This window comes from Choloepus didactylus, chromosome 8, assembly GCF_015220235.1.
Source record: "Choloepus didactylus isolate mChoDid1 chromosome 8, mChoDid1.pri, whole genome shotgun sequence".
Classification (NCBI taxonomy): Eukaryota; Metazoa; Chordata; class Mammalia; order Pilosa; family Megalonychidae; genus Choloepus; species Choloepus didactylus.
Window position 1 is genome coordinate 124429263 of NC_051314.1, and position 20773 is coordinate 124450035.

Consider the following 20773-nt stretch of genomic DNA (forward strand, 5'->3'; position numbering starts at 1 on the left):
TAGAAGACACACAATAAGCAAACAAACATATAATATCTAATAATGATAAGAGAGTGCTATGAAGGATAAAAAATAAAGATAAGAGGCTAGAGAGTTGGGGGGTATTTAAAATGGTGGTCAGAGTTGGGTGTCTTAGCAGAGATGTTATTTGAACAGAAACATGAATGACAATGACATGAGAGAAAGACACAAGAGATTATCTGTTTGTGTGTGTGTGCTAATGAAGGTGTCAGGGATTGATTTAGGTGATGAATGTACAACTATGTAATGGTACTGTGAACAACTGAATGTACGATTTGTTTTGTATGACTGCGTGGTATGTGAATATATCTCAATAAAATGAAGATTAAAAAAAAAAAAGAGATTATCCGTGAGAACAGCATTTCAAACAGAAGGCATTTCAAATGCAAACACATCAAAAGGAAGACATGGTGAAAAAAGGTTGACTTGGCAGGAGCAGAGTGAACCAGGGGCAGAGTGGTAAGAGAAATGATTTTGGAGATATGAGGAGGACTCTGATCATAGGGGATTGTAAACAAGGTAAGGATTCTGGATTACATTTTAAATGTAATGGAAAGCCAGGATGCTAGGAAGCCATTGGAAGTGTTCAGCAAGGGAGTGACATTAGTTGATTTATATTTTAAAGAAGAATTTGCTCTTGAATGGAGAAAAAGCTAGAAGCAAGCAAGAGTGGAAACACAGAAACCACATAGGAGACTACCGGTGAAGGTGAGAAATGACAGGGGCTTGAACAAGGCTGGTGGTGGTGGAAACAGTGAGCAGTGCTGCATTTTAAATATATTTTCAAGGTAGAGCCCACAGGATTAACTGATGGGCTAGATGCGGAATGTGAGAACAAAAGGAGTCAAGAACGATCCAAGTGGAGTGTTCTGGTTTGCTAAAGCTGCTGTTATGCAAAATACAAGAAATGGATTGCCTTTTATAAAGGGGGTTTATTTGGCTGCAAATTTACAGTTCTAAGTGTCCAAACTAAGGCATCAACAGTCAACTGAAGAATGGCCAATGGCACCTGGAACACTTCTGTCAGTTGGGAAGGCATGTGGCTGGCAACTGCTGGTCCTTTGCTCCCGGGTTGTGTTTCAAAATGACTTTCTCCAAAATGTCTTTGGGCTTTTGCCTTAGCTCCTCTGTCTAGGTTCCTATGCATTGTTGCTTCTTTCACCCAGGGCATTTCTCTCTAAGTGTCTGGGGGTCCTCTCTTAGCTTCTCCGGGACAAATTCTGGACTTCATCTCTTAGCTTAGCATCTCCAAATGTTCTTCAGCCCACATTTCCAAGTGTCAGCAAGTGTCTCTCCAAAATGCTCCCCTCAGGTGCTCTGAGGTCCTTCTGTTTGTGAGCTCTTTTATAGGACTCTGGTGATTAAATCAAGACCCACCTTGAATGGGTAGGGTCCATATCTCCATGAAAATAATTTAATCAAATGTTTCGCCCAAAGTTGATTGAGTCACATCTCTGTGGAAACACTCAGTCAAAAGATTCCAGCCTAATCAACACTAATACGTCTGCCCCCACAAGATTGCATTAAGAATATGGCTTTTGGGGGGACATGATATATCCAAACTGGCACAGGGAGTGATGTCACCAAGGTGGCAGGGTGAGATGCACCCATTTTTTGTCTCCTACAGAATTTTTTAACTACAAGCAAAAACTGGAAGAACCGTCTTTTTCATAGTTCTGGAAAACAGTTAAAGGATTGAAGTAACTGAACAAACACCAAATCAAGAAAAAAGTAACTTAAAAATGGTAGGAAAACCTAGTCATGCCTTTGCTAGTCCTTCCCTCAGTCCTCTGCTACTCACTGCAGAGCCAGCTTGTGATCCCTGTGTGAGTCCCTAGTCCCAGTTCCAGAGAAAGCAAAGTAATTCTTATGCACATTCTGGGGTGAATTTATATTTGTACCAATATGCCTGGTGGGAGCCTGAAGGATTGAACCAGGATGCTCTTGCCTGTCTGGTGAGTCCCAAAGTTTGCTCTGGATGTAGAAGCTGCACACAGGGCAGCTAAAACACTTAAATAAACAAACTGCAGCTGCCTGGGGCAAAGGACTACTAGCTTTAAGACTTACAGGGACAGGGAGAAAACTGAGTTTTCTGCAGGACAGGGGGACTGGAGAGTTCATGTTCACATTGCACATGCCTAGGACAAAAATCATGCTCAGAAAGGACTGGAGAGGACATTATACTTTCATTTTGGCTGTTCTTTGGGCTCTCTGTAAGGCTGGTTAAGCTCTGAAAGAGAGCACTTACACACAGTCAATCTGCAAAGACTGGGAAAGAGGTTTCCTTTCATTTTCTTCTCTTTTCCCCCCTTCCTTTATTTGTTAGCTCTTTGCATTCAAGAAATTCCTGTTATAACACTGGTTGGATACAAGCTTAAGGAATAGACACATCAGTGACTAAATTCTACAGTTAAGACTTTGAAATATTAAAATATCTAATAGGCAACAAAAATTATAAGGCACACTAAGAAACTGGAATCAATGGCCCATTTGAAGGAACAAGATATTATGTCAGAAACCAGCAAGGAACCCCAGGTCATGGACATACCAAACTTTTTAAAAACTGCCTTAACTATGCTTAAAGAAGTAAAGGAAGACATGAAGAAAAAAACTAAAGGAAATCTGGAAAACAATACATGAACAAAATGAGAATTTCAATAAAGAGATGGAAATCATAAAAAATGGAATAAAAGAGAAAAACAGAGATGAATACCACAAGAACTGAAATAAAAAATTTCCCTAAGAGGTTCAGTGGCAGATTGGAGCTGGTAGGAGAAGGAATCAGTGAACTTGAAGATAAGACAATTGAAATTATTCAGTCTGGGAAGCAGAAAACAAGAAGAATGAAGAAAAGTGAGACCTGTGGAACCTAAGAGACCTGTGAGACACCAACAAACATACCAACATATGCATTATGGGAGTTCCAGAAGGAAAGGAGAAAGAAAGGGGGGCAGAAAGAATATTAAAAAACTTGCCAAATTTGATGAAAGATGTTCTGGTTTGCTAAAGCTGCCAAAATGCAAGATACCAGAAATGGATTGGCTTTTACAATGGGGGCTTATTAGTTAACAAATTTACAGTTCTAAGGCCATGAAAATGTCCAAGTTAAGGCGTCAACAGGACAATACCTTCTCTGAAGGAAGGCCAATGGCATCCGGGATTCCTCTGTCATATGGGAAGGCACATGTCTGGCTCTGTTGAACCTTCTCTCCCAGGTTTAGCTTCTGGCTTCAGTGGCTTTCTCCAAAATGTCTCTGGGCTTCTGTCTCAGCTCCTGCGGTCCTTGCTTGCTTCTCCTGGGGGCAAGCTCTGGATTACATATCTTAGCTTCTCTCCAAAATATCTCTCAGCTTCTTTTTAATCATCTGTGTTTGTGTCAGCTCTGTGCTCTCTCTCTCCGTGGAAATAATCTAATCAAAAGATTCCATCCACAACAGGTCTGCCCCACAAGAGTGGGTCAAAAGAACATAGTTTTTTATGGGGTACATAACACCACAAAAGACATGAATAAACACCCAAAAAGCTAAAAAACCACCAAAGTCACAAGAGAGAAGCAACAGATTATATACAAGGGAGCCTAAATAAGATTAAACACCAATTTCTCATCAGAAACCATGGAGGCTAGAAGGCAGTGGGATAACTTATTTAAGGTGGTAATAGTAAAAAATTGTCAACCAAGGATTCTATATTTGGGAAAACTGTCTTTCAAAATTGAAAGATTAAGACATTCTCACACAACAGTATTGCCATCACAATACTGACCTTACAAAAAAATACTAAAGGGAATTTGTTTTAGTTTCCTGGTTGCTAAAACAAATATCGTAAAATGGGTTGGCATAACAACAGGAATTTACTAGCTCGTTGTTTCAGAGGATAGAACTTGCTTCCTCCTGGGGTTGGTATATTCTGGTTGGTCAGTAATCTTTGGGATTCTTTGGCTTTTCCATCACATGGTAATGCACATGGTGGTATCTTCTCGTTTTTCTTCTGGGTTCCCTCAACTTTCAGCTTTTGGCTGCTCTCTGTGGCTTCTCTTCTGTGTTCCATTTCCTTTGCTTATAAAGATTTCTGCCCTATTGGATTAAGACCCACCCTTATTCAGTTTGGTCATACCTTAGCTATGAACATTTTCAAAGGTCCTATTACAAATGGGTTCATATCCACAGGACCCAGTATTGGGACCCGAGCATGTTTTTTATGGGGGACATGATTCAATCCCAATAGTCTGCCCTCTAGTTCCAAAAAAGACATGTTCTTCCCACATGCAAAATACATTCATTCAGTCACAACATCCCCAAAGCCTAAGCCATTTTAGAACAATGCTAAGTACAAAGTCTCATCAAAATCAGTTATGGATTTGGTTTGTTCTGTGTCAAAATTCCTCTGTCTTATGGAACTGTGAGACCTGGAAAACAAGTTTTTTTTTTTTTTGCTTCCAACATATAATATTGGGAAAGGCATAAGATAAACATGCCCAATCCAAAAGGAAGAAATTGGAAAGAAAATAGAGGCCACAGGTCCCAAACAAGGCCAAAACACAGCAGAGCAAACTTCATTAGATCTCAAGGTCAGAGAGTGATTTGCGGCTTGATTCTTTGTCTTCTGGACCAAATGGAGTGGCAACCCCACTCCTTCCAAATGCTTACCCAGCAGCCCAGGCTTTCCCTGGATACTGGGGTGTAGGACTCATCCTGTCCATGCATTAGAATGGCAGCTGGGCTCTCTGCAAATGCAGAATGCCAGGGCACAGGCCCCACCCTCTCAAAGTACTGGGTGGATGTCCTACCCTCTCTAGGCACAAGGGGTAAGTCTGTCCTTTCCACACATGTACGTCCTTGGAGATCTCTTAGGACAAATCAGCTTCCATGGTTCTGCCCTTGAGGTCATTCTTCCTTCAATTTGTCCCTTTTCTTTCTCTTTCTGGCATTGCTTCTGTTCAAACATGTTTTGCAAAAACCTTGTCAGCTGCATGCAGTTCAAGTTGGTATTAACCATAAGACAATAGAACTTTCCTGGATAACTGCATTTCCAATCCTGTATTCCACTGCAAGTGCTGACTGGATCCATGTTCAGCCACACCTTCTTTAGCAAAGGGTTGTTCAGTTAAACCTTCACGTGGAGCCCTTTCCTGTGGGGATTCACTACCTCAAACCCCAAGTATGTCCTTGATAAAGCCACTTCTGGCCCTAGTCTCAGAGCATACTACCTGGACAGGCTGAGAAAAAATTATCAATTTCTGGTTTCTTTGTGCTTTAGAGTTCAATTCTCAGCTTAACCCTTTCCACTCTCATTTCATTTCAGCAAGGAGAAACCAAGCTAGACCTTGCATACTTAGCTTGGAAATCTCCCCAGCTAAATATCCAAGTTCATTGCTTTCAAGTTCCATTTTCAATCCACCATCAGAACACAATTCTACCAAGTTCTCTGCTATGTTGTAAGAAGGATCACCTTTCCTCCAATTTCCAAAAACACATTCACCGTGTTCTACAGCCCCACTGGAAGAACATTTAACATCCATATTTCTATCCACAATCTCTTCAAAGCAACCTAGGCTTTTTCTATCCAGCACATCAAAATTCTTTCAGCCTTTACCCATTACCAATTCCAAAGTGATTTCCACATTTTTAGTATTTTCAATAGAAGCACCCCAGTTACTAGTATCAAAAGCTATTTCAGTTTCTGTACTGCTAAAACAAATACCATACAATGAGTTGGCTTAACAACAAGAATTTACTGGCTCATGGTTTCAGGGGCTAGAAGGCTTGTTTTCCGATGGTCAGTATCTTCTGATTGGCTGGCAATCTTTAGTTACTTGGCTTTTCTGTCATATGACAATGCACATGGCAGTATCTTTTCCTTTCTCTTCTGGGTTCACTTGATTTTCAGCTTCTGGGGCTGCTCCCTGTGGCTTCTCTTCTGTGTCCCATTTTCTTTGCTTACAAGGAATTCAGCCATATTGGATTAAGGCCCACTTTAATGGGCCTTCTGTTTGGATACACCTCAACTAACAACATCTTCAAAGGTCCTATTTATAAATGGGTTCACATCCACAGGACCAGCGGTTAGGACTGTGTGGTTTGGATGTATTACGTCCCCCAAAATGCCATGTTCCTTGATGCAATCTTGCGGGGCTATATTAGTGTTGATTGGGTTGGAAACTTTTGAGTGTTTCCATGGAGATGTGACCCACCCACTGTGAGTGACACCTCTGGTTACAGTGTGACCCCTGATTGAATGTTTCCAGGGAGGTGTGGCCCCGCCCATTCAGGGTGGGTCTTGATTAGTTCACTGGTGTCCTAGAAAAAGAGCTCACAAACAGAGGGACCTCAGAGAAGCTGTGAGTGATATTTTGGAGCTGCAACTTACAGAGAAATTTTGAAGATGGCCATTGAAAACTTAATGCTTTGGAAGTACTAGCCCAGAGTTTGCCCCGAGAAGCTGACACAGAAACATTTTAGAGAATGCCATTTTGAAACACAACCTGGTAGCAAGCAGACGCTAGCCACGTGCCTTCCTAGCTAACAGAGGTTTTCCGGATGCCAGTGGCCTTTCTCCAGTGAAGGTACCCTTTTGCTGATGCCTTACCTTGGACACTTTATGGCCTTAAGACTGTAACTTTGTAACCAAATAAACCCCCTTTATAAAAGCCAATCCATTTCTGGTGTTTTGCAAAACGGCAGCATTAGCAAACCGGAACAGGACCTGAACATAGCTTTTGTGGGGAATATGATTCAACTCCCAAAAGAGTTCTTCAGGTTGAAAAGACACTAGACAATAGATCAAAGGCACATGAAGAAATAAAGATCTCTGGTAAAAGTAACTATATGGATAAACATAAAAGCCAGTATTAATATATTTTTGGTTTTAATCCACTTTTTACTTATGAGATTTAAAAGTAAATGATAAGTCTATGGTTTTACACACATAAAATACAAAGATGTAATTTGCAAAAAAAGAAAGAAAGAAAGAAGAAAATACCAACATAAAGATCCAGGAATGGAGGTGTATAGGAATATAATTTGTGTATGTTATTGAAGTTAAATTGGTATCAAATCAAATGAGATTGTTATAGATTTATGATGTTAAATTTAAGACCCATTGTAAATACACAGAAAATACTGAAAATTAGCCAGAAGGAAAAGAGAAAGGATACCAAAGGGTTCACTACAAAAGGTCAACTAAAATATAAAAGAAAGCAGAAACGGAAGAATTGAGGAGAAAAAAAGGTAGGTCATTGTATATATATGCCCCCCAGAAAAAGCCATATTCATTAATGCATTCTTGTGGGGGCAGACGTATTAGTGTGGATTGGATTGAAACCTATTGGTTCAGTGTCCATGGAAATGTGACCCACCCAACTGTAGGTGATAATTCTGATTGGATAATTTCCATGAAGGTGTGGCCCCGCCCATTCAGCGTGGGCCTTGTTTAGTTCACTGGAGCCCTATAAAAGCTCAGACAGAAGGAGCTCATAGCTAGCTGTTGCTGAGACAGACATTTTTGAAGATGGCCATTGGAAGCTGATACAGACATTTTGGACAACACCATTTTAAAACGCAACTTGGGAGCAAGCAGACACTAGCCACGTGCCTTCCCAGCTAACAGAGGTTTTCTGGATGCCAATGGACTTTCTCCAGTGAAGGTACCCTTTGTTGATGGATGCTTTATGGCCTTAAGACTGTAACTTTGTAACCAAATAAACCCCCGTTATAAAAGCCAGTCCATTTTTGGTATTTTGCATTCCGGCAGCATCAGCAAACTAGAACAGACATACAAATAACAAAAAGTAAAATGGTAGGAGTAAGTTCTGCACTGTCAGTAGTTACTTTAAATGTAAATGGATTAAACTCTCCAGTGAAAAGGCAGAGACTGGCAGATTGGATACAAAAGTATAACCCAACTATATGGTATTTACAAGAAACTCACCTTAAATTCAAAGAATTTAGGGAAAAGATGGAAAAAATATTCCCTATAAACAGTAACCAAAACAGAGCAGGAGTGGCTATAACAATATCAAACAAAATAGAATTTAAGTTAAAAACTGTTATAAGGGACAAAGGAGGACACTATGTACTGATAAGGGTCAATTCCTCAAGAAGATATAAAAATGATAAACATTTATGTACCTAACAACAGGTCCCCAAAATATATGAAGCAAACATTGACAGATTTGAAGGGAGAAAAGAGATGGTTCTATAGTAATAATAGGAGATTGTGCTGGGTTGAAATTGTTATGTACCAGAGGAAAGGTCATGTTCTTCTTCTTTTTTTTTTTTTTTTCATTTTATTGAGCTATATTCACATACCATGCAGTCATACAAATCAAAGTGTACATTCAATTGTTTACAGTACCATTATATAGTTGTGTATTCATCACCAAAATTAATTTTTGACATTTTCATTACCACACACACATAAATAAGAATAAAAATTAAAGTGAAAAAGAGCAATTAAAGTAAAAAAGAACACTGGGTGCCTTTTTTGTTTTGTGTTTTTTTTTTCCTTCCCCCGTTTTTCTACTCATCCATCCATAAACTAGACAAAGGAGAGTGTGGTCCATATGGCTTTCCCAATCACACTGTCACCCCTCATAAGCTACATTTTTATACAATCGTCTTCAAGATTTATGGGTTCTGGGTTGTGGTTTGATAGTTTCCGGTATTTATTCCTAGCTATTCCAATTCTTTAGAACCTAAAAAAGGGTTGTCTATATTGTGTGTAAGAGTGCCCACCAGAGTGACCTCTGGGCATCTTTTGGATCCACTGAAGCTTATTTCATTTCCTTTCACATCCCCCTTTTGATCAAGAAGATGTTCTCCATCCCACAATGCTGGATCTAGATTCCTCTCCAGGAGTCATGTTGCATGTTGTCAGGGAGATTCACTCCCCTGGGTGTCGGATCCCACATAGCAGGGAGGGCAGTGATTTCACCTGCCAAGTGGGCTTAGCTACAGAGAGAGAGGCCATGTTCTTTTAATCCAATCTTGTTGGGGCAGATCCATTATGGGTGGGATTTTTTTAATTAAATTGTTTCTATGGAGATGTGACCCACCCAATTGTGGGTGGGGTCTGTTGATTTGATTATTTCCACCCTGCCCATTCAGTGTAGGCCTTAATTAGTTTACTGGAGTCCTTAAGAGAAGTGAGAGCCAACACAGACCCAGAAACTTGGAGATGCAGAGAGAAAGACGTTTGGAGATGCTAAGCTAAGAGATGAAACCCGAATCTTTCCCTGGAGAAGCTAAGTGAGAACCCATAGATGCTTAAAGAGAAGGCCACTGGAATCAGAAGCTGAAAGCAATGCAACCTGGGAGCAAAGGACCAGCAGACGTTAATCATGTGCCTTCCCAGCTGACAGGGTGACAGAGGTGTTTTGGATGCCATTGACTTTTCTTCAGTGAAGGTATCCTCTTGTTGATGCCTTAGTTTGGACACTTTTATGGCCTTATAACTGTAAATTTGTGAACTAATAAACCCCCATTGTAAAAGCCAATTCATTTCTGGTATTTTGCATTCCAGCAGCCTTAGCAAACTGGAACAGAGACTTTATTACACCACTTTCAAGAATGGACTGAACATCTGGAAAGATAATCAATGAGGAAATATAAACAATTCCATAAACCAACCAGACCTAAGAGACATACATAGAATACTTCACCCAACAACAGCAGAATACACATTTCTTCTCAAGTGCACATGGATCATTTCCTAGCGTCAACCATATGCTAGATCACAAAAAAGTCTCAATAAATTTAAAAAGATGGAAATCATAGAGTGTGTTTTCTGAACACAATGGAATGAAGCTAGATATTAATAACAAAAGGAGAACTAAAATATTCTCAAATGCATAGAAACTCAGCAATACACTACTAAACAACAAATGAATTGGGTTAAAGAAAGCACAAGGAAAATTACAAATCAATATACCTTGCAAATATAGATGCAATTATCTTCAACAGAATACTTACAAACTGACTCCAACAGCGCATTGCAAGGATTATACAACATGATCAAGTGGGATTTGTCCCAGGAATGCAAGGTGGTTCCCACATAAGAAAATCATCAATGTAATATACCACATAATAAAATGAAAGAAATAAACCATATAATAATCTATGCTGGTTTGGATCTGTTACGTACCCCAGAAAAGTCTGTTATTTTAATCGATTCTTATGGGGGCAGACATATTGTTGAGTGGGACCTTTTGAGTAGGTTGTTTCCATGGAGATGTGGCCCAGCCCATGCAAGGTGGGTCTTAATCCCCTTGCTGGAGTCCTCTATGAGAGGATAAAAGACAAATGAAACTCAGAGGGCTCAGAGAAGCTAAGAAAACACCCCAGGGGAGAATCTAAGATGGCGGCTAGGTGAGACAGGGCAAAAAAATCACCTCCGTGAAAAATGCTAGATAAAAACCAAAAAGAGACCCAGAATAGCACTCCCAGTGATGCACCAGCCAGACAAAGTCTGCTAAATCCACAGGGGCCATGCACTTGGTGAAACCGGGAGTCTGCATTCTGAAATGAGTAAGCTGGCTGAAAGTCCCGTGGCCACGCTATGGTGTGGCGAAACTGCATGTTGGCGTTTGAAGATGGACTAGTTCCTTTAAAAAACAAACAACCAAAAAAACCTGGGAGTGGCTGCAGATACGGCAGTGAGAACTGCGCAGTGAAGCACTGCAGGAGCAGGCTATAGTCAATGCCTAGGTGTCTGGCGTGAAGGTTAGCCCTCCCCACACCTGCTGCTGATTGTCCCGGGGCCAGAGGGACAGAGCCAAAAGGAGAAAGAAACCGCACCCCTTGCAGCTGGCTTCCTGGTGTGCTGGCGACATTCCTGCCCAGGGCCGTACCCACAGCCCAGAGCCACACCAGGAAACCCAGTCTGATGGGGAGTGTATCCCACAGCACCCCGCACACACCACAATATCGGCTGTGGACAGTGGCCTTGGGTGCAACCACAGCTAGTGGTCCCGGAGCTAGGAAGGCAGAGCTGTGTGAAAAGTTGGGGGTTGAGACGCCCCATTCAGCCATTTTTGCATCAGGCTTGGAACACCCCTGCATGGCCTGGTGGCCCGGGGCTTCCCTTGAGGGAAGGCACACACTTGTGAAGTAGCACAGCTTTCCCTCAGCAGAGGTCCTGGAAGATCACAGCTATCAAGCAAAGCAAATGCCAAGAGGCCAAAAACAACAGAAAATCTTAAAGCATTTGCTAAAACCAGATGAAATGGAGAACCCAATCCCAAACACCCAAATCAAACAATTGGAGGAGACACAGTACTTGGCACAATTAATCAAAGGACTATAGTCAAAGAATGAGAGCATGACATAGGATATAAAGGACATGAAGAAGAACATGGCACAGGATATAAAGGACATAAAGAAGACCCTAGAAGAGCATGAAGAAGAAACTGAAAGAGTAAATAAAAAAATAGAAGATCTTATGGAAACAAAAGAAACAGTTGGCCAAATTAAAAAGACTCTGGATATTCACAATACAAGACTAGAGGAAGCTGAACAATGACTCAGTGTCCTAGAGATCCACAGAACAGAAAATGAAAGAACAAAAGAAAGAATGGAGAAAAAAATCGAAAAAATTGAAAAGGATCTCAGGGACATGATAGATAAAATAAAACGTCCAAATTTAAGACTCATTGATGTCCCAGAAGGGGAAGAGAAGGGTAAAGGTCTAGAAAGAGTATTCAAAGAAATTGTTGGGGAAAACTTCCCAAACCTTCTACACAATATAAATACACAAAGCATAAATGCCCAGCAAACTCCAAATAGAATAAATCCAAATAAACCTACTCCAAGACATATTCTGATCAGACTGTCAAATACTGAAGAGAAGGAGCAAGTTCTGAAAGCAGCAAGAGAAAAGCAATTCACCACATACAAAGCAAACAACATAAGACTAAGTGGTGATTACTCAGTGGCCACCATGGAGGTGAGAAGGCAGTGGCATGACATATTTAAAATTCTCAGAGAGAAAAATTTCCAACCAAGAATACTTTATCCAGCAAAACTCTCCTTCAAATTTGAGGGAGAGCTTAAATTCTTCACAGACAAACAAATGCTGAGAGATTTTGCCAATAAAAGAACTGCCCTACTTCAGATACTAAAGGGAGCCCTACTGACAGAGAAACAAAGAAAGGAGAGAGAGATATAGAGAATTTTAACAGACATATCTATAGAACCTTACATCCCAAATCACCAGGATACACATTTTTCTGTAGTGATCACGGATCTTTCTTCAGAATGGACCATATGCTGGGACATAAAATAAGCCTCAATAAATTAAAAAAAGAACAACAACAACTGAATATATTCAAATCACATTCTCTGACCACAATGGAATACAAATAGAAGTCAATAATTTTTGATTTGTAACTCCACTATTTACTTCCTACAGGATATAAAATACATAAACTCTAATGACAAATCAGTGGTTTTGGTCTCAATGTAAAATATGTAATATTTGACAAGAACTATATAAAGGCAGGGGAATGGAGGAGTATAGGAACATAGTTTATGGGTCCTATTGAAGTTAAGTTGGTATCAAAGAAAACCAAGATTGTTATGGATTTAATAGGTTAAATTTAAGCCCCACAGTAAACACAAAGAAATTATCAGAGAATCTGACCATAGAGATGAAAAGTAGAGTATGGGTTATGAGAAGTGGGGGAAGGGGCAATGGTGAGTTAAGAAATGAGTGTAGGGTTGCTGTTTGAGGTGAGGGGAAATTTCTAGTAATGGATGGTGGGAAAGAGCATTACAACATCCTAAATGTGATTAATCCCACTAATGGAATGCTAGGGAGGGGGTGGAATGGGAAGATTTAGTCTGTATATATGTTTCCACAATTGAAAAAAAAAAAAGACAGTCTAAATAGATGACAATTGAATGCCAAGGATGATCCTGGATGGGATCTGAGGATGGAGGACAGGAGGCTCAAAGGGACACAGTTGGGACATAAGAGAAAAAAAAAAAAGGAAATATAGAATGTAAGCTTTGTATCAATGTTGAATTTCTTGAACTTCTTAGCTGCGCTTAACGGGATTGCATAAAAGTATGTTTTTGTTCATGGGAATTGTATATGTGAATTATAGTGTTTGTTCAAGGATGTGTGCAGCTTGCTCTCATATGTTCAGAAGACAGAGCAATAGATGATGGATGATAGGGAGGGAGGGAGGGAGGGAGAGGGAAAGAAAGAAATGGTGGTGTGACAGCATGTTAAAGTTGATGGATCGGGGTATTGGGGGAGGGAGGTCAGCGTATGCTGTGTATGGGGTTTGTATTGTTTTTGCAACTGTTCCTGTAACTTTGAATTTATTTCAAAATAAAATTAAAAAAAAAAAAGAAAAGAAAAGAAAAGAAAAGAAAACACCCCAGGAGAAACGAAACAAGAAGGACCCACAAGAGACATTTAGATACAACCATTGAAACCAGAACCCCGGATGAAATCACCTTTCTTCAGAGAAGGTATCATCCTGTTGCTGCCTTAATTGGGACATTTTCTTCACCTTAGAACTGTAAATTTGTAACCTAATAAAATCTCATGGTTAAAAGCCAAACCATTTCTGGTATATTGCATTCTAGCAGCTTTAGCAAACCTGAAACATCATCTCAATTGACACAGAAGAGGCAATTAACAAAATCCAGCACCTTTCATTATAAAAATACTCAGGAAACTAGTGATAGAAGGGAACTTCCTCAACATGATAAAGAGCATATATGAAAAATCCATAGCTAACATCAAACTCAAAGGTGAAAGATTGAAAGCTTTTCCTCTAAGATCAGGAAAAAGACAAGGACATCTGCTTTTCACCACTGCTTTTTGACACTGTACTGCAAGTTCTAGCTAAAGCAATTAGGCAAGAAAAAGAAATAAAAGCATCTAAATTGGAAAGGAAGAAGTAAAAGTATCTTGATTCACACATGACATGAGCCTATATACATAAAATCCTGAAAATCCATACCAAAGCAATTACAGCTAATAAACAAATTTACAGATTTGATATAATCTCAGTCAAAATTCCAACAGCCTTCTTTGCAGAAAAGGAAAAGCAAGTTATCAAATTCATATGGAAGAAAAAAAAATTCATATGGAAGAGCAAGGAGCTCTGAATAGCCAAAACCATCTTGAAAAAGAAGAGCAGTCATGCTTCCTGATTTCAAAACTTATTACAAAGCTTCAGTAATCAAAACAGTGTGGTGACTAAATAATTTAACTTGTACGGTCAGTTTATTCAAACACTGTAATTACTTGGATCTTAGAATAGGAAGTGAGATCTGGTAGCTTGTACGGGTTAGTCTGAAACCCTCATACATCCCAAAGTAATTTGGGCAGTGAACAAAAATGTATTTTCAGGGCCCTCCTGAGGAACTGGGGAAAAATAAGGAAATATTAAACTTCCCTACCTGGGGAATTACTGATATTCTCACAAGCATTGAGGACTACCAATTTAGTAGGCAGGGCCCTAGATCTTGGGGCTTGCCCTTATGAAGCCTGTTACTGCAAAGGAGAAGCTAAGCCCACTTAAAATTGTGCCTAAAAGTCTCCCCCACAGAACCTCTTTTGTTGCTCAGATGTGGCCTCTCTCTTTCTAAGCCCACTCAGCAGGTAAACTCATTGCCATCCCCCCTATGTGGAATATGACTCACAGGGGTGTAAATCTCCCTGGCAACATGGGACATGACTCCCAGGGATGAGCCTGGACCTGGCTTCATGGGATTGAGAAAATCTTCTTGACCAAAAGGGGGAAGCAAAATGAAACAAAATAAAGTTTCAGTGACTGAGAGATTTCAAATGGAGTCAAGAGGTCATTCTGGAGGGTATTCTTATGTGCTATATTGATATCCCTTTGTAGTTTTTAGTGTATTGGAATAGATATAAGGAAATACCTGAAACTAACTGCAACCCAGAAGCCTTGATTCTTGAAGATGACTATATAACTATGTAGCTTACATGGTGTGAATGTGTGATTGTGAAAACCTTGTGGCTCACACTCCCTTTATGCAGTGTATGTACAGATGAGTAGAAAAATGGGCACAAAAATTAATGAAAAACAGTGTGGTGTTCTAGTTTGCTAATGCTGCTGGGATGCGAAACACCAGACATGGATTGGCTTTTATAAAAGGGTGTTTATTTGGTTACACAGTTACAGTCTTAAGGCCATAAAGTGTCCAAGGTAACACATCAGCAATCAGGTAGCTTCACTGGAGGATGGTCAATGGTGTCTGGAAAACCTCTGTTAGCTGGGAAGGCACGTGGCTGGTGTCTGCTCCAAAGTTCTGGTTTCAAAATGGCTTTCTCCCAGGATGTTCCTCTCTAGGCTGCAGTTCCTCAAAAATGTCACTCTTAGTTGCACTTGGGATATTTGTCCTCTCAGCTTCTCCAGAGCAAGAGTCTGCCTTCAATGGCTGTTTTCAAACTGTCTCTCATCTGCAGCTCCTGTGCTTTCTTCAAAATGTCCCTCTTGGCTGTAGCTCCTCTTCAAAACATCACTCACAGCTGCACTGATTTCCCTCTGCCTGTCAGCTTATTTATATGGCTCCACTAATCAAGGCCCACCCTAAATGGGTGGGGCCACACCTCCATGGAAATATCCAATCAGAGTCATAACCCACAGCTGGGTGGGGCGCATCTCCAAAGAAACACTCAAGGAAATCTAATCAAAACTGGTAACGTCTGCCCACACAAGATTACATCAAAGATAATGGTGTTTTGGGGGACACAATACATTCAAACTGGCACAGGTAGGATGGGATGTTTTAGGTATTCTTTTTTACTTTTATTTTTATCCTTATTTTTATTTTTTAGAGTAATGAAAATGTTCCAAAATTGATTGTGGTGATGAATGCACAACTATGTGATGGTTCTATGAACAACTGATTGTATTCTGTGGATGATTGTATGGTATGTGAATCTATCTCAATAAAACTGAATTGAAAAAAAACAAAACGGTGTGGTGCTGGCACAAGGACAGGCATATAGACCATTGGAAGAGAATAACTGAGAGTTCAGAAATAAACCGACACATCTGTGGTCAACTGATTTTCAACAAGGGTGCCACCAAGTCCATTCAACAAGGAAAGAATATTCTGTTCAATAAACGGTGCTGGGAAAACTGGGTATGCTCATGCAAAAGAATGAAAGTGGACTCCTATGTCATATCACATACAAAAAGTAACTCAAAATGGAACAAGCTACTGCTGGTTTGAAACTTGTTATGTACCTCAGGAAAGCCATGCTCTTTTAATCCAATCTTGTGGGTGCAGACTTATTGTGAGTGGGATCTTCTGATTAGGTTGTTTCCATGAAGATGTGACTGCACCCATTCAAAGTGGGTCTTAATTAAGTTTTCTGGTGTCCTCTATGAGAGGATATAAGGCAGAGACATTTTGAAGAGAGCTCAGAGATGCTTAGAGAGAAAACACCCAGAGATATTTTGGAGACAGCCCTTGAAACCAGAACCAGTAGAGAAGCTTAGAGATGAAATCCAGAGTTTGACCCAGAAAAGCTAACAGAGGACCCTCAGATGCTTAGAGAAAACACCCTGGGAGAAACAAGGAAGGATGCACAGGAGCTGAGAGAGAGAAGCTAAGACAGAAGTCCAGAGACATTTGGGAGAAAGCAACACAAATGAGAAGGTAACCCCAGGAGAAGCCCAGCAGACTACGGCCATGGCCATGTTCTTTCCCATGTGGCAGAGGAACCCCAGATGCCATTGGCCTTTCTTTAGAGAAGGTATTGTCCTATTGATGCCTTAAATGGGACACTTTCATAGCCTTAGAATTGTAAATTTGTGAACTAATAAACCCCCATTGTAAAAGCCAATCCATTTCTGATATATTGCATTTCCAGAAGCTTTAAGAAAACCAGAACAAACCTAAATATAAGAGGTGTGGTGATTTGGAGATATATATACACCTCAGAAAAACATGTTCTTAAACTTAATCCATTCCTGTGGGTGTGAACCCATTCTAAATAGGACCTTTCAATGAAGTTACTTCAGATGTGGCCCAAATCAATCAAGATGGGTCTTAATCCTATTATTGGGGTCCTTTATAAGCAGAATGAAATTCAGAAAGACAGAGAGAAATGCACAGGAAACAAGACACTGAAGATCAACCAAATCTGGGAAAGAAAGGAGAGGCCGCCATGTGCGTTGATGTGAAACTAAGAACCAGGGATTGTCAGCAGCCAGCCCTTGAATGCCACAGTCTTCTGGGAGAAAGCATTGCCTTGATAATGCCTTGATTTTGGATTTCTCCTAGTCTTAAAACTGTGAGCCAATAAATTCCCATTGCTTAAGCCAACCCACTGTATGATATTTACTTGAGCAGCTAAGGAAACTAAAACAAGAGGTAAATTTATAAAATTCTTAGAAGAAAATATCTTCAGAAACTTGTATTAGGCAATGAAACTTTAGATTTTATATCAGAAGAATCAGCAATAAAATTAACACTTATGCAATAAAGGACATTATCAAGAAAGTGAAAAGATCACCAAGAAAATGGGAGAAAATATTTTGAACCCATATATCTGACATGGATTTAATATCCAAAATATACAAAGAATTCCTACAACTCAAGAACAAAAAGTCATACAACCCAATTTAAAAATGGGCAAAGGATCTGAATAGACATTTTTCCAAGGAAAATATATAAATGGCCAAAAAGCACATGAAAAGATGCTCAACATGATTAGCCAGTAGAGAAATGCAAACCAAAACCACAATGAGATACCACTGCACAACCACTAGAATGGCTATTACTTGAAAAATGGGAAATAAGTGCTGGCAAGGATGCAGAGAAATAGAAATCCTCATGAATTGTTGGTGGGAATGTGAAACGGTGCAGTCACTGTGGATAACTATTTGGCAGTTGTTCAGAAAGTTAAGTATAGGATTACCATATTACTCAGCAACTCCACTTCCAGGTGTATACCCAGTATAATCGAAAACAGGGACTCAGATATTTGTCTGCCAGTGTCCATAGCATCATTAATCACAATAGCCAAAAGGTGGAAGAACTTAAATATTCAAGAGGTGAACAGATAAACATATGATAGAATATTATTAGCCATAGAAAGGGATGAAGTTATGATGCATGCTGTACAGCATGGATAAACCTTGAAGACATCATGTTGAATGAAATAAGCCAGACTCAGAAGGACAAATACTGTATGATATCAGTTATATCAAATAATTAGAATATGTAAATCCATAGAGACAGAAAGTAGATAACAGGTTATCAGGGGCAGTGGGAGTGGGAATGGGGAGTTAATGATTAATGGGTACGGAGTTTCTGTTTGGTTATGGGAAAATTTTGGTAATGGAAGTTTGGAATGAAAGTTGAATGTAATTAATATCACTGAATTGTGTACTTCAAAATGATTAAAATGGGAAATGTTATCTATATGTTACCACAATAAAAATTTTTTAAAATAAAAATAAAAATTAAAAAATGATCTTAGGGGTTTTGGCCTGAGTAACTGGAGAAAGAGTTGCAATTTACTTCAACCAGGAAAGCAGAAAGAGAAACAGGTTCGAGGGATCAGATCAAGAGTTTCGTTTTAGCTGTAAGTCTGAGATATTGTTAGTATACGCATTAATGATAGTTAAGGACACTCTCATCTTTCATCTCTAGATTCTGAGAATATAAAGTTATAAAAGATATGGTCCCTGTCTTTAAGGTATTCACAGTCTCATGGTTTGGAAGCAGATAGACACACACATATAAACAAGTATTTTTAATGTCAACTTCCATTCAAGTGCCTACAGGGAACAAGACTTTTGCTTGAGAAAGGCAAAGAGCATTTTTAGAGCTCCTTAAGTTTATCCTAGCAATGCCCCAGAACTATAAATGTCCTTCTGTCTCTGTGCGGATATTAGTCTGACACTATCACCAGGACACCCCTGCCTGGCCCATTTAAAGGAAGACAGCTGCATGAAAACTGAAGTGCTCACTCTGACTCACATGCCTTTCAAAAAACCAACAGCAGATGTTTATCTGTGAACGCATGTACAAAGCAAGGATACTTATCAATACAGTGTTTCATAATTAAAGACCAACGTTCTTCAAGCAGGGCTCTTCTCTATCTTTGATGACTGTACAGTCCAGCAGAGCCTAACTCCTAAGAGAAGATTCATCAAGTTCTCTAGGGGGAAAGGCTCTAGAAGCTCTAGGATGGTGTTTATTAATATGGGGTTCTAAGATGGACTAGACTGATATACAAACCTCCTGAAAGTGAATGCAAAATCTTCTGTTTCAGTGCACTTTTCTGAGGCGGGACCACAATCTCATTTCATACTCAAAAGGGCAGGGCATGGTCTATGGGGAATGAGCAGCGGGGGCGACCCGGGGCTGCTGGGGACCAGAGCGCCATGTCTTTCCGCGATCTCTGCAGTATGAACCTCAGACTGACATCCCTTCTGACGTTGAGACTGAACAGGACCAAGTGTTCTTCATTAAGGCAATTGACCAGTTCATGGCAACCAAAGCACTGATAAAACTCAATACTAAGAAGCTTTAACAAGCAGATGGGTGTGCTGTTAAAGAACTATCGAAGATCATTTATAACGCTATGAAGACCAAAAGGATGGAGGGCTCTAAACCAGGAAAGGAAGGTATCAGCAAATTCAAGTTTGACCTTGGCTCAAAGATTGCAGATCTGAAAGCAGCCAGGCAGCTTGCCTCTGAAATCACCTCCAAAGGAGCGTCTCTCTATGACTTGCTGGGCAAGGAGGTGGAGTTGAGGGACTGAGAACAGAAGCAATTGCCAGACCTCTGGAAATAAATGACACTGAAAAAGTAATGAGAATTGCAATAAAAGGTATTTTGGCACAGGTTCAGAGGACTAAAGAGCTGCATAATAATGTGGCCTCTGATGAAGCCAATTTAGAAGCCAAAATTGAAAAGAGAAAATTAGAACTGTAAAGAAATTGAAAGCGGTTACAGATGCCACAGAATGTCAGGCCAGCCTTCATGGATGAATATGAGAAGATTGAGGAGGAATTGCAGAAGCAGTACGAGGTTTATCTAGAGAAATTTTGAAACCTGGCTTACCTGGAGCAGCAGCTTGAGGACCATCACAGGTTGGAGCAAGAGAGGTTTGAGGAAGCTGAAAATACTCTGCGTCTGATGCACAACAAGCTAAAGGAAGAGGAAAAGTGACGGCTCAAAAGTGGAAGTAATGATGATTCCGACATGGATATCCAGGAGGATGACGAATCTGATAGTGAATTGGAAGAGAGACGGCTGTCGAAGCCGCAGACGGCCATGGAGGTGCTCATGCAAGGAAGACCCAGCAAGTGCATCGCGGGCACAATGCAAGGTCGAGACTCCGATGACCCACGAAGATTCAGAGGACAGTGAAATTGACATGGAAGACGATGAAGATGATGACGATTTGGAAGACGAGAGCATTGCACTCTCGCCGGCTAAGCCCAGTCGAAGGATCTGAAAACCTGAGCCCATGGACGAGAGTGACAATGACTTCTGACCTTCTCGCCAAAGGACCCAGGCAGTTTAGAATCCTCAGATTATAGGTAAACAAGAGAGTAGAAATTTCGGAAGGTAACCTATATTTTGTTCGCTAAGCCAGCTGGACTCATCGTTACTGTTTCCATTGGGGCTACCTGCGTTTATATTCCATAAACTGAAATAACATCAAAACACCCCCCCCCCCAAAAAAAGGGCAGGGCATAAGTGACCCAGAAAACAGCCAGAGCAGCTGCCAAGCATTGGACGTG

General features: G+C 40.2%; 1 pseudogene; it reads left to right on the plus strand.

The window, feature by feature from the left end:
• Window positions 1–18311: 18311 nt before the first annotated feature.
• On the plus strand, window positions 18312–20523 carry LOC119542920 (annotated as a pseudogene).
• The last annotated feature ends 250 nt before the right edge of the window (window positions 20524–20773 follow it).